This window comes from Mytilus galloprovincialis, chromosome 9 (genome assembly GCF_965363235.1).
Source record: "Mytilus galloprovincialis chromosome 9, xbMytGall1.hap1.1, whole genome shotgun sequence".
Taxonomy (NCBI): domain Eukaryota; kingdom Metazoa; phylum Mollusca; class Bivalvia; order Mytilida; family Mytilidae; genus Mytilus; species Mytilus galloprovincialis.
The window spans coordinates 36182294-36194471 of NC_134846.1; the positions used below are offsets into that span (position 1 = coordinate 36182294).

The following is a 12178-nucleotide window of genomic DNA, read 5'->3' on the forward strand; positions in this document are numbered from 1 at the left end:
AGTTTGGAACCTGAAATCCATTGGTTGTCGTTGTTTGCTCTCTGTCATATATATTTTCTGTTCATTTTTAATAATCAGGCCTGGGTCAAATTGATTCGCATTTTGCCATATTGGTTGAGATTTATTATAGTTAAAGGCCGTAACCTGTTATTGTCCACAATGAAAAGTTGTGGCATAAACAATCATACTACATCTCCTATTTTAATATTTTTTTTAGATCCTTAATCTTAGAAAGTGTGAGCTACGCTATTAAATTCTCAATCATCGTGAAGATATACAAGTAAACTTTTTCATACTTTTTGGCAACTACAATATACTGTCTACTGTCATTGCCAAGACGTCTGAAACAGTTTCTTTTTCTAAGATTTTTCACGAAGTGTTGTCAAACTCGAGGCTTTTGAGGTCGAGTGGTAGAAACCTTTCCTTTCCTGTCACTCTAAGTGTTCTTGGCTTCACTATTTTATGCGTACTAGTATATCGAATTTATATTGCGTCAGAAAAATAAATTACAATCATGACTATTTGCACTTTCTGTTTATCCTATGACCTCATTCATTTAACCCCTATTAGTACTTAATTTATTATATACACTTTTTTAACAAATGACGTATATTCATTTTGGTGTATTCGATATATGATACATACACTTGCGTGACTTGTACCAGTTTGGCAAGATCAGGTCCCTTAACATTCTTTTAACGATCTCTAAATAAGTTATGAACGTGTATAAATCATAAATGAAATATAAAATAGAGGTTTTTTATTCGCTTTATATTTGTTACATTAAATTACTCATGTTTGGAGGTTTCTATATTGCAAAAGTATATCTTAATTGAACGTTTGTTTTATTTACGAGATGACTATGTCTGATTCAGAATGATATACTTATAATTTATTTTCAAAATATCGGGTACAAAATTGTTGTTTATAAATACAGACAAATATGGACAGTTACTAGGTAGGACATTCCGGACATTAAAATCCCAATTTAGGATAGTCCATACATGTATTTCCAACTTTTAGACAGATAAGACCAGAACTAGTTACCTAATACTCATATTAGATTGTTATTTATTAAAAGAGGTAAGTCATTCTTTTATGGCTGTAAAAAAATGAAATAAACACACTAAAACTTATTAATCGAAGTATCTATATATTTTGTTGTTACAAACGTATACAAATTAAACACAATTAAGCCTGGTGATGATTTGTAATGATCGTAATTGAATAGTTGCTGTAAATAAGTGGTGAAAGGGAACACTGGCATATATCCTGCTCTATACATGCTCAAATAACATCTTCATTTTGTGGACTAATTGTTTAACATACATTGACATTTTGTATAAGATTCCCCAAAGTGCTTCATATCCTTTAACGGATTCTGGCATGTGCCGATTTTATTTCATTTTCAAATTTTACTACTTAGTAATAAGACGAGATTGTTTGATAACTTAGCAATCCATTTCTTCCATTCTTGTGCAGTTGATTGCAGTTTCGTATTTTTTAACCACATAACACTGAAAACAATGATGTAAATTTCAAGCTCCCAGGTCGACCTAAATGTTTGATTTTCAAAAAAGAACATATTTTATATTCATATCTTCCATCCTTCAACCAAGTAAACTTTTTTTATTTATTTTTTAAAATATGTTGACTAAAATTACGACAAATGATGAAAGATAAATGCTATCTTATCATATAATTTAAACTCCTCCATACTTTTGTTTTATTTCTTCCTTTTAAAAAAAGGTTACTAAGATAAAAATGAAGGTGTATAGTTAAATGTGTGATAATTCTATCCTATAATTTAAACTTCAACTCCCCCATATTTTTCTGATTTTTTCCTTTTGAAAAAAGGTGACTGAAAATTAAAACGAAGAAGTACTGGTTTACTTAAATTTATTGTATTTCTAATCTGGCATATAATTAGACTCCCCCTTTAACCACTGGTTCAGGTGCGTCTTTCTTTTATCACAAGGTTAAGTGTTATTAATAGTAACCCCTGCGTTGTGTTAAGTATTGACCGTAAGTCTCGTGAAGAGTTTTATCGCGATATTTGCATTGTTATTTGCCTTTGTGATAATCGACAAACGACCTCAGCCAATCAGAAGACGTGTTACATCCAAAATTAAATTATTTGCCTTTGTGACAATTGCAATGATCATATCATATAGTCAGATAACTGTATGTTGAGTGTTTTATTAAGTACGATCGTCTATAAAAGAAAATTACAAGTCGTTAGGAGTAATGGTAGTGTTGATATAAAACCGCTAGCACCAATTAAGCATTAGAAAATTTATTGCTTCATCAATGTATAATTCTTATTATATATGTATAAGTTCGGTCGGTAGGGGATGTTTAACGTCCAAACGCAGCAACTTAATGCGCTAAGTCAGACGGATGTGTAAAAGGATTTTCCCGTTGTCCTCATAAACTTTAATGACTAGTCGTTTGTCTGCAAATCTAAACTAATGTAGTAATGTGCTTCTATACTCAATTATATTTAGTATTTTTAAAGATTGCAAGGTTATATATTTTTCTAGGTTAAAATGACCTTGACCTCATTTTTATAGTTCATAGGTTAATGATTAGTTTTCCTGATTGAGTTTGTTTTGCATGTATCATTTGACCTTGACCTCATTTGCATGGTTCATTGACAACTGTTACGTTTTCCTGGTTAAATCAGTTTCTAAAATAATATATATATATATTTGATGCACAGAATGATTCTTATATAGACATGTCCGTTTGTTTTTACCATCTGGCCTTGACCTCATTTTCATGATTCATTGATCAATGCTAAGTTTCCATAATTTGGTCTATTTCCTTTATCTTATAAGCCAAAGGTCTACTATATATTGCATATAAAGGAATGGTTGTCAGGTGTACATGTTATCCTTGACCCTATTGTCATGGATCATCGATAATGTTAAGCTAATGTGATAATTCTAGTAAACATTTATCTTTAGTATTTTCAACATTAAATCAATCATGGTCCATAAAACAGGTGAGACATTTCAGCTTGCGCACTCTTGTTTTATCATAATGAGACGTTTTGGAAATGTTTAGTTTTAATCAAATCAGTTTTTACGTCGTTGGCATGCACATGCTGGTTTTGTAATCGTAACAGAAAAAATACTCGAAATGTTCAAAAAACGAACAACTTGCAGGTTTGCGTTTCAGGTATTTATAATTTGGTCTAAAATATAGTGAACGGGTTAGTGTGCCACACAGATCTTAAGCTTTAACTGACCACTAACAATGTTAAGCAACACAATAGTAATGAAGGATGGTTTTTAAAGAAGATTCAATATTTCCCGTGCCATATTAAAATAGTAATTACATTAAACTTCAACTCTCATGTATAATTTTTCTCAACATTTAACTTTGAAGAATACGTTAATACTAAACCGCATCAGTTCCGAATGGGACCGATAAATCTCACGTCCAATGTTGAGATATCGCGCGATATACACCACTTTTTCGAAATTCCTTTTGATTTATCATAGTAAAAGTTTTCGTCGACCTGCAAACAAATGAGATGCTTTTTTCCCATCTTCTTATAATTGATCATATAATTAGCATTTTTGTTTGCTGATTCATAAGTAATTTGATTATATAATATAAAAATTGATTATTTTTCACTTTGATCTGTTCCTTTTATTGTTTCATATGATTTTATTATAGCTTTACATACAACCTGACAATAATTGAACACATATCTGACATGCCTACTAACGGTAATTAATTCATCTATGTTATTACCTACATATTACGTACCGTCTTTACAGTTTATTGTATTCTTTAAGTGTACAAGTCTGTATGACGACGGCGGATTAGACCAAAGACTTCGATGTCTCCACAAAAACGATGTATTGTGTACCTTTTGGAATGCTATTCACTGGCTTATATAGCTTATTATGTGGTATGGCTTTCGCTCATTGTTGAAGGCCATACGATGACCTATAGTTGTTAAATTTGTATCATTTGGTATCTGGTGGAGAGTTGTCTCATTTGCAATCATACTAATTCTTTCTATTTCTAAATAAACATCCAATGACGAATATTTCAAGTATTCTAAACAGAATACGGTATTTGCAATAATGACCATATCAATGATAAATAATGTCAGCACTTCTGTGCTGACAACTTGACTTGTAATACCCTCGACGAGGAAACTTCTAGAAGCATTGACATCAAGCAGGTGATTGTAAAAAAATACTCATTAAAGATACATCATTTTTGGGACCTTTTATAGCTTGCTGTTTTGTGTGAGACAAGGCTCCGTGTTGAATGCCGTACACTTTGACCTATTCTGGTTTACTTTTTACAAATTATGAACCAGTTGGGGAATTGCCTCATTGGCACTCTCATACCACATCTTCTTAATATCTATTAAAATAGTATACGCCAGACATATAACTGTTGTGGTATTGAAGTATATTAGTATATGATCATCTTTGTTGGTTTCCTCAATTTTCTATTTCTTTTGATCTCCTATGATGTCTTTACTTATAATGCTACAATGTAATTTGAATGTCTGTAAATTCGTCAAGTTGAATAACCTTGGTATACTGCACTAGTTTCGAACTACCTTGCTAAGCCATTTTTGCTGACTAATAGGTCATAACATCTGTCTTGATAATTGCGGAAAGTTCTGTTTTTGAGCTAATCCCGATTCCAGTGATGCGAGAAATAAATATCTATATTTTTCAAGTGATGTGTATCTTATTAAAGACCATGTATTGTACTGAATCTTGTATACATAAAAAGTAAAGTAACAAAAGGTTCCCATTGGTATCTTTCGCCACTTTCTTATATTTCGGACTATAGTATCAATATAGAGTATATGCTTTGTCCAAAAACAGGACCGTCATTGAAAACAAAGTAACAAATAGAAAATGCTTGTACCAAGTCAGGAATGGCAGTTGTCTTTCCATCCGTTTGATGTGTTTGAGGGTGTTTTTTTTTTTTGCCATTTGACAGAGGACTTTAAGATTTGAATTTAACATGGAGTTCTGTATTTTTGCTGGGGTCCGCTCGACAGTCCGACAAGTCGAATGAAACTGACAACTTCATAGCAGAAAACACCCGGAAGTTAACAAAAAGAACAAACAAATTTACAAAACATAACATTAACCAGAGCAACTCGAAACCCACCAAAATTTGGATATGACCTCTGTTTTTACAGAAGTGTCTTACTTACGTTTAGTGAAAACATTTATATACAGCATTTGTTTTGTGATATTTTTTTCTTCATTATTTTAATGTACACGTATTTCTAATCTCAATTTATAGTCATTGAAGACAGTTGTCTGTTAAGGAATTGTTGAAGTAATTAAACAATGAAGGCGATCCGCCGACTATTACAATTGAATGACAAAAGATGTTATACTTTCCCCGTATAAAAAAAAATCCCGCCAAACCCTAGTACTGGAAGGCAGGGATTAAACTCATTACTTGGGAACGTCTAGGCCAAACAAGCAGCTGTGCCGATCCAGTGGTAAAATATAGGATACCGAATTATGTTGCGCAAGACACTTATATAAATAATCTTTCAACCAATAAATTAAAATCTACAGTCAATGTGGTAGAATATGATAATACACAAAAAAAAGTTTGGGTTAAACCAGAAATTAAGAAAGTGGAGTTTCCAAAAGCTAGACATATCAATTAAATTCTGACATTCATGTTAATAAAACAGGTTGTGCAATATGCAGGTTTCAATAGCTTCGATTAGATTGATACAAGATGCATTTGATATTTTTTCTTTTTAATTGAGATCCTTATTCACATGTGTCTGCGAACGCGATGCCAATAAGATAGCACTTCTAAGCACTTTCATGAAAGAAAACTTATCGCACATTCATAAAATAAGTTTTTAGTTCATGTTGAGAATTATTACGATAGAATAGTATGTATGTAGTATATTGCGGCCAAATGATATTTCCTTCATGAAACATTGTGATTAAGTAGTAAACAGAAACTATGTGAACCTGTGCAAAACAATTGACCTTTTGTGTAAATGTAGAGCACTAGGGTAAACTTTTACAATTGACTGCTCTGCTCTTCATTAGATAACCTACGTATGCTGTATGACGTAATATCAACCACGATTGCGCATTTCCTATAGTAGCAGAGAACAAATTTATAACTAACTATAAAAAATATTACACAATATATTGTTTTCACGCAATCGAACTGGTCAATATTGATGATATTGATGTTTAATAAATAACTGCGCATAGTTCAATGATTTTAACTTCACTGGGGGTGAATTGGTGGTTAAAAATATTGATAATATTATTCCTCAAATACAAGAACCTTTGATGGGATGGGGTATATATCCAGGGGATGTTGGTTGGGTTCGTGTTGTTCAGTTTTAGTTTTCTATGTCTTGTTTTGTAAACTTGTTCGTCTTCGTTTCATTTTATCGTTTATTGCAAATGTGTTGTCAGCTTTTCGACGAGTTTAAATGTCGTCTGCCTGCGCCTTTAATGTAATAGCTTAAATCAAAGTCGGAATTCCGGAAAATATTTTGATTCACAAGACAGCATATTGCAGTAAATCATAGACAGATTGCAGCTCCTGCAATGTAATGCATTTTCCTACAAAAGGGATCAACCCTTACAAATTTAGTTTATCCATTCATAAAATGCAACATGGTGATGCATATTTATATTAAGGGAGCTACCATTTGATTTTTATGGGGGGGCTAGGATGAAATTTGAAAAAAATAGGCAGGTCGGGAGTTTTGAGTAAAAAAAAAAGGCAGGATGAGACACTTTGCAAAAAAAAAAGCAGGATGACAATTTAGGTAAAAAAAGTCAGGATAAACTAATAAAAAAAAAGGCAGGACCGAATAGAGTGAAAAATAAAAAGGCAGGACAGAGATTACAACTAAAAAAAAATGCAGGACAAAATTTTTCATCCTAGCCCCCCCATAAAAATCAAATGGCAGCTCCCTAACTGTCAAATTGTTCGATTGTTTAATTATGCATGTATGATTGAAATAGTTTGCAAAACATGTGTACAAATTGCTTAGTAAGCAGTGACATGAATAAAACAATTGTAATTATAAACCACAGGTGTTGATAACGCAAAAAAACGAAAAGGATCAAGTCTTTTGTCATCTATAGCAGACGACATCAAGTTTGAGTAACCTCGCAAATATGTGATATCCATCTGTTGACAGCCATAATTAAGATATACAATTTCTTGTATTTGTATGTATGCATACAGTCTATTGATAAATCAATACTTAATAATCGAAAAGAGCACTTAAAAAATGTTAAGTCAAAATAAGTCAAATTTCAAATTTTTAAAAGAAGTATTTTGTCATTTTTAAGGTGTGTGAAAATCGAAAATTGGATGAACAATGCAATAAGACTAATAGTTAAAAATATGTTTTATTTTATGAATGTAATGGATGCAATACTAGTTCAAATTGCCATAAGCCGAATGAACATTGTCAAATGCAATTTACCAGTGGCGGATCCAGAGGGGAAGCCCGGTCCGGGGTTCGAACCCCCATTTTTGGAGACGATCAATGCGTTTGAATGGGGAATTTTGGTTGGAACCACCACTTTCCCCTTTTGAAAATGGATGGATCCGCCGCTGCTTACACTTATTAAAAAAAAGCTAAATATTGAGCGATTGTTTGTCTTAATCGTCAAATGGAATGCTCAAATTTATAAAAAAAAAAAAAAAACGCATTCAATAGTTACTCATGGTTAAGAAAAGTATTTTTAGCCAGACAAAAATTAACTTTATATGATTTTAATTTACACTGCATACGAATCGATTCGTTCTTGAAGGAAAACGATATTGTCTGGAAACAAATCTTTCCCAGTCTCCTTATATATGTATAGGTTGTATGACCTTGATCTTTGACTTAATGACCCGAAAACCGTTGAGGTCTTTGGCGACAAATTATGAATCTTTTATTAGAGCTTGGATCCCTGGTGGTATACTGTATCGTATGCTTTTGTATTCTGAACGTATCATACATTACCATGAAATATAGTAAAATTGTTAACAGACCCCCCACCTTTTTTTTTATCATGGTGTAAAATGTGAGTGCATCAAATATGCATTCGGTATATGCAAATGATTCCACTTTGGTCAATGTTCGGTTGATTGTTTTCAATATATACTTCATTTCAATCAGCAGGATAAATATCTTTAATCTTTAAAGTGTTGATTTTTTCAAGGACAGTTTATCGCCATAATAGCAGATGACTGTATCAGCGTTTTATCAATAACATTAATGGTACATTTTTTTCTGCAACAGATGCGCAATTCTGTGCAGTTCACGGCCAAACTATTTGAAAATCCAAAACCTAATATCAACGATGAAAAGCTGATAAAACCAGAAAAGACCTGAAGTATAGCCAAACCCGAACACTTAGTTTGCAAGAAGGAGATAATTTCCTCAACTTCCAAATTATTTCCAAAATGCAAATGTCAAACAATATTCGCATGTTCATGCCAGTGCCGAAGTAGTGGCTACTGTGCTAAAAACTCGACTAAAAATACCCTCGGGGACTTGCAGTCCACCAACAAACTTTAAGGTTTCGAACACTTGCATTCCAACATTGATAACATGTAAAAAATATACATCCTTCGAAATTACTAAGTAAGACGGGAGATATTCCGAATTAGTAAAGTCGTTCATAACAAGTGAAACTGCGAGCTACTGCTCACTGATGATACCCCCGCCGCAAGTGGATAATATTAATAGTGTAAAAATATGGAAGTGTTCGGTAAACAGGAAGTTGTCGAGTGATGAATCTGAAAACGCATCACACGGTATAGCTGACTTATAAAAATCCTGAAACCAAATTTCAGAAATCCTTGTATTGTAGTTCCTGAGAAAAATGTGACGAAAATTTTTAACTTGGTTATCATGTGTAAAATCATACAAGTGTTCGGTAAACAGGAAGTTGTCGAGTGATGAATCTGAAAACGCATCACACGGTATACCTGACTTATATAAATCCTGAAACCAAATTTCAGAAATCCTTGTATTGTAGTTCCTGAGAAAAATGTGACGAAAATTTTCAACTTGGCTATCATGTGTAAAATCATACAAGTGTTCGGTAAACAGGAAGTTGTCGAGTGATGAATCTGAAAACGCATCACACGGTATAGCTGACTTATATAAATCCTGAAACCAAATTTCAGAAATCCTTGTATTGTAGTTCCTGAGAAAAATGTGACGAAAATTTTCAACTTGGCTATCATGTGTAAAATCAGACAAGTGTTCGGTAAACAGGAAGTTGTCAAGTGATGAATCAGAAAACGCATCACACGGTATGGCTGACATATATAAATGTTGATACCAAATTACAGAAAGGGTGGATGTGTAGTTCCTGAGAAAAATGTGACGAAAGTTTCATGGGACGGACTGACTGACGGACTGATGGATGGACGGACTGATGGACGGACTGACGGACGGACTGACAGACAGAGGTAAAACAGTATACCCCCCCTTTTTTAAAGCGGGGGTATAATTATATATAAACAGTAATATCCACAACATCAAATTGTGAACGAAGTTAGCAGACACTATATATCAACTATCTGTCATAAACACCAAACAGGTTTGTTTCTAAATTAGGTATTTTTACTACGATAGAATATCTGATTCGACATCAGCACAAAATTCAGTGGAAAAAGTATGCGTTTTCTCAATTATATTATACGACGTCTAGAACAATAACCAATTAGCGACCTTGAGTTACAATGGTGAAAGAAAAAACTATTACCAAAGCCAATAGCGGAGAAAATCCGTTGTTAAATTATTCACAATTATCGTTGTGGGGTGTATTACCCTACCTTTTGATGCCCATTATTTATACAAAAAAAGTCTTGAATAAACTTTCTTCTATAACAGACAGTTCGAAATTATTTCTATATGGTCAAATAAAAACTGAGATAAAAATTGAAAATTATTTATTAAAAGAATCAAATTTTAAAACCAGACAATTAATTTCTAAATTAAGGGTTAGTGACCATAACCTAGAAGTTGAAGTGGGAAGATATAAAAATGTACCCAGAGATCAAAGGTTATGTAAACTTTGTAATAAAATTGATGATGAATACCATTTTTTACTATACTGCAAACTAAACTCAACTTTAAGAGATTGCTTATTTTTAAAGATTAATAATTTAAATCCTGATTTTACAAATTATCAACCACTTTTAAAGCTAAAACAACTTTTAATTCCTAAATCTGAGCTTTTGACAGAAATTGGTGACTTTATAAAGCAATCATTAGAATTGCGAAAATGAGGTCCATGTCCATCAAAGGCTACATTAATTACCATTTATAACTATGTTTTTTTTTATGTTTATATTTGTAATTCTTCACTGTCTGTATTAAATGTTGTATTTGTGTTTGCTTGACCCATATGGGTGTATTTTTGCAAATAAAATTATTATTATTATTGCTCATCAATTAGAGTTCGGATATTTTTTTCGTCAAGTTTATTCCCACCAACACAGAAAGAAAATTTCAGTGATTATGACCCATTTGGAGTTAAATGATACTGTTCATTAAGTTGTCAAATTCGGCACGCAATCAGACTAGCAGTAATTGATTTTATCCCTTTATTTTTGATGTTTTCTTACCGTGAAAAAATCGTCATAAATCAAATCTTTGACATTAATTTAAGAGAGATATATTAAATATTTCGATACATTATGTTATCTGATACCTTCTTGTTAAAAGAATGAATAATGAAGAACATTTTAATTATTTATGTTTTTGAACCTCACACTGTTAAGATCAAGCTTGTTCTAGTCATGATGATTAAGGCAATAATTAATATGATTTATATGTTTGTTTCCTTTATTAACTCATGTCGGATGATGTTTCATAAAGTACCGTTTTACATATTTCAACACAAGTTTTCTTGTTTTGGTTTCCCTAATGTGGTAACCCCCCCCCCCCTTTTTTCAGTTTCTGAAATATCAACAAAATTTGGTTATACTTAGCTGTTTTCTCTGATTTGCTTTACATATAGAGATGAATTAAACTTTATCCAATTAGAGAATTGATCCTTATTTACGGAAGTTACATGCCCTAGTTACTCGTCCACTGAATTTTGATATATTGCTACATTTTGTACATGTTATGCCCTATTTAAAATAATCACTTGTATTAATTGATAAAGCCTTAAATCCTGCTACGCCGCCAACTAAATGCTATAGCTAACTACAAAGGTATATATTGATTATTGTGTGTCCTATATTTGCTGGGGTTACTGTACAAGGTTACTACGATACTATATATTGGCACTATCGTCTTGTGGTTTGTCCAACATAAATAATCTTTAATTGCTAATAGTAATGATGAAGGTCAAAAAGCCAATGTGGTTATGGTTTGACAGCGACTCCGTTATCACTTTTGTGTTGTTATCTTGTGTCTTAGCATATGTAATTGCAGTATCAGACTTCAAACTGCTTCCGTACTTTAACATTTAGTAATTGTAGCATTTAATTAATAAGGTATTACCAATTACCATTCCATTTAACCTTCTTCTTCTGTGCTGTCACTTCTGTGTTGACATATATTATCATTGATATGGTCATAATCGTAAGTAAACTATTTACAAAACTTTGTGAAGTTTTCGAAATACTCGGGATTTTCTACCACTGGAATAGATTCCTTCAACTGTATACATGTATTTCGCAAAAAACCTTTCGGAATTTTGGGTACTCACTTACTATGTACTTTGTATTGCCTTTTTTAAAACTGTTTTATTTGTGCGTCACTTATGAATCTTTTGTAGACCTAACTCGACTGTTTGGCGTACACATTTAAAGCCTGGTCTCTATGAAAAGTTTTTCAATATAATGTATCTGCTCAATGATGTCCAAATAGTGCATCATTATTTGCCTGACAATGCATTTACCAATACATTTTACTAGTCGAAGAATATGACAAAAAATGTCTTTAGAAAAACGGCAATGGTTTTTTTTTTTTTTAAATATAATGACATAACTAGACGTCAATAAGCTTCTGTAACAGTATAGAAACCAAAAGAGTTCTACAGTTCTGTCAGATAGCGCAGATAACTTTGCAGCTTTCCAAATTTGGACGATCATCAATGAAATTTAAAGCACTGAACTTGTTCAACTTGTTTTTCCAATACTTGAAACAATGTATGAC

General features: G+C 32.4%; 1 protein-coding gene across 4 annotated transcripts in view; it reads left to right on the top strand.

Moving 5' to 3' along the window:
* Nucleotides 1-12178, top strand: part of LOC143044914 (protein NDNF-like) — a 65888-nt gene that overhangs the window by 28575 nt on the left and 25135 nt on the right. The window lies entirely within an intron of this gene.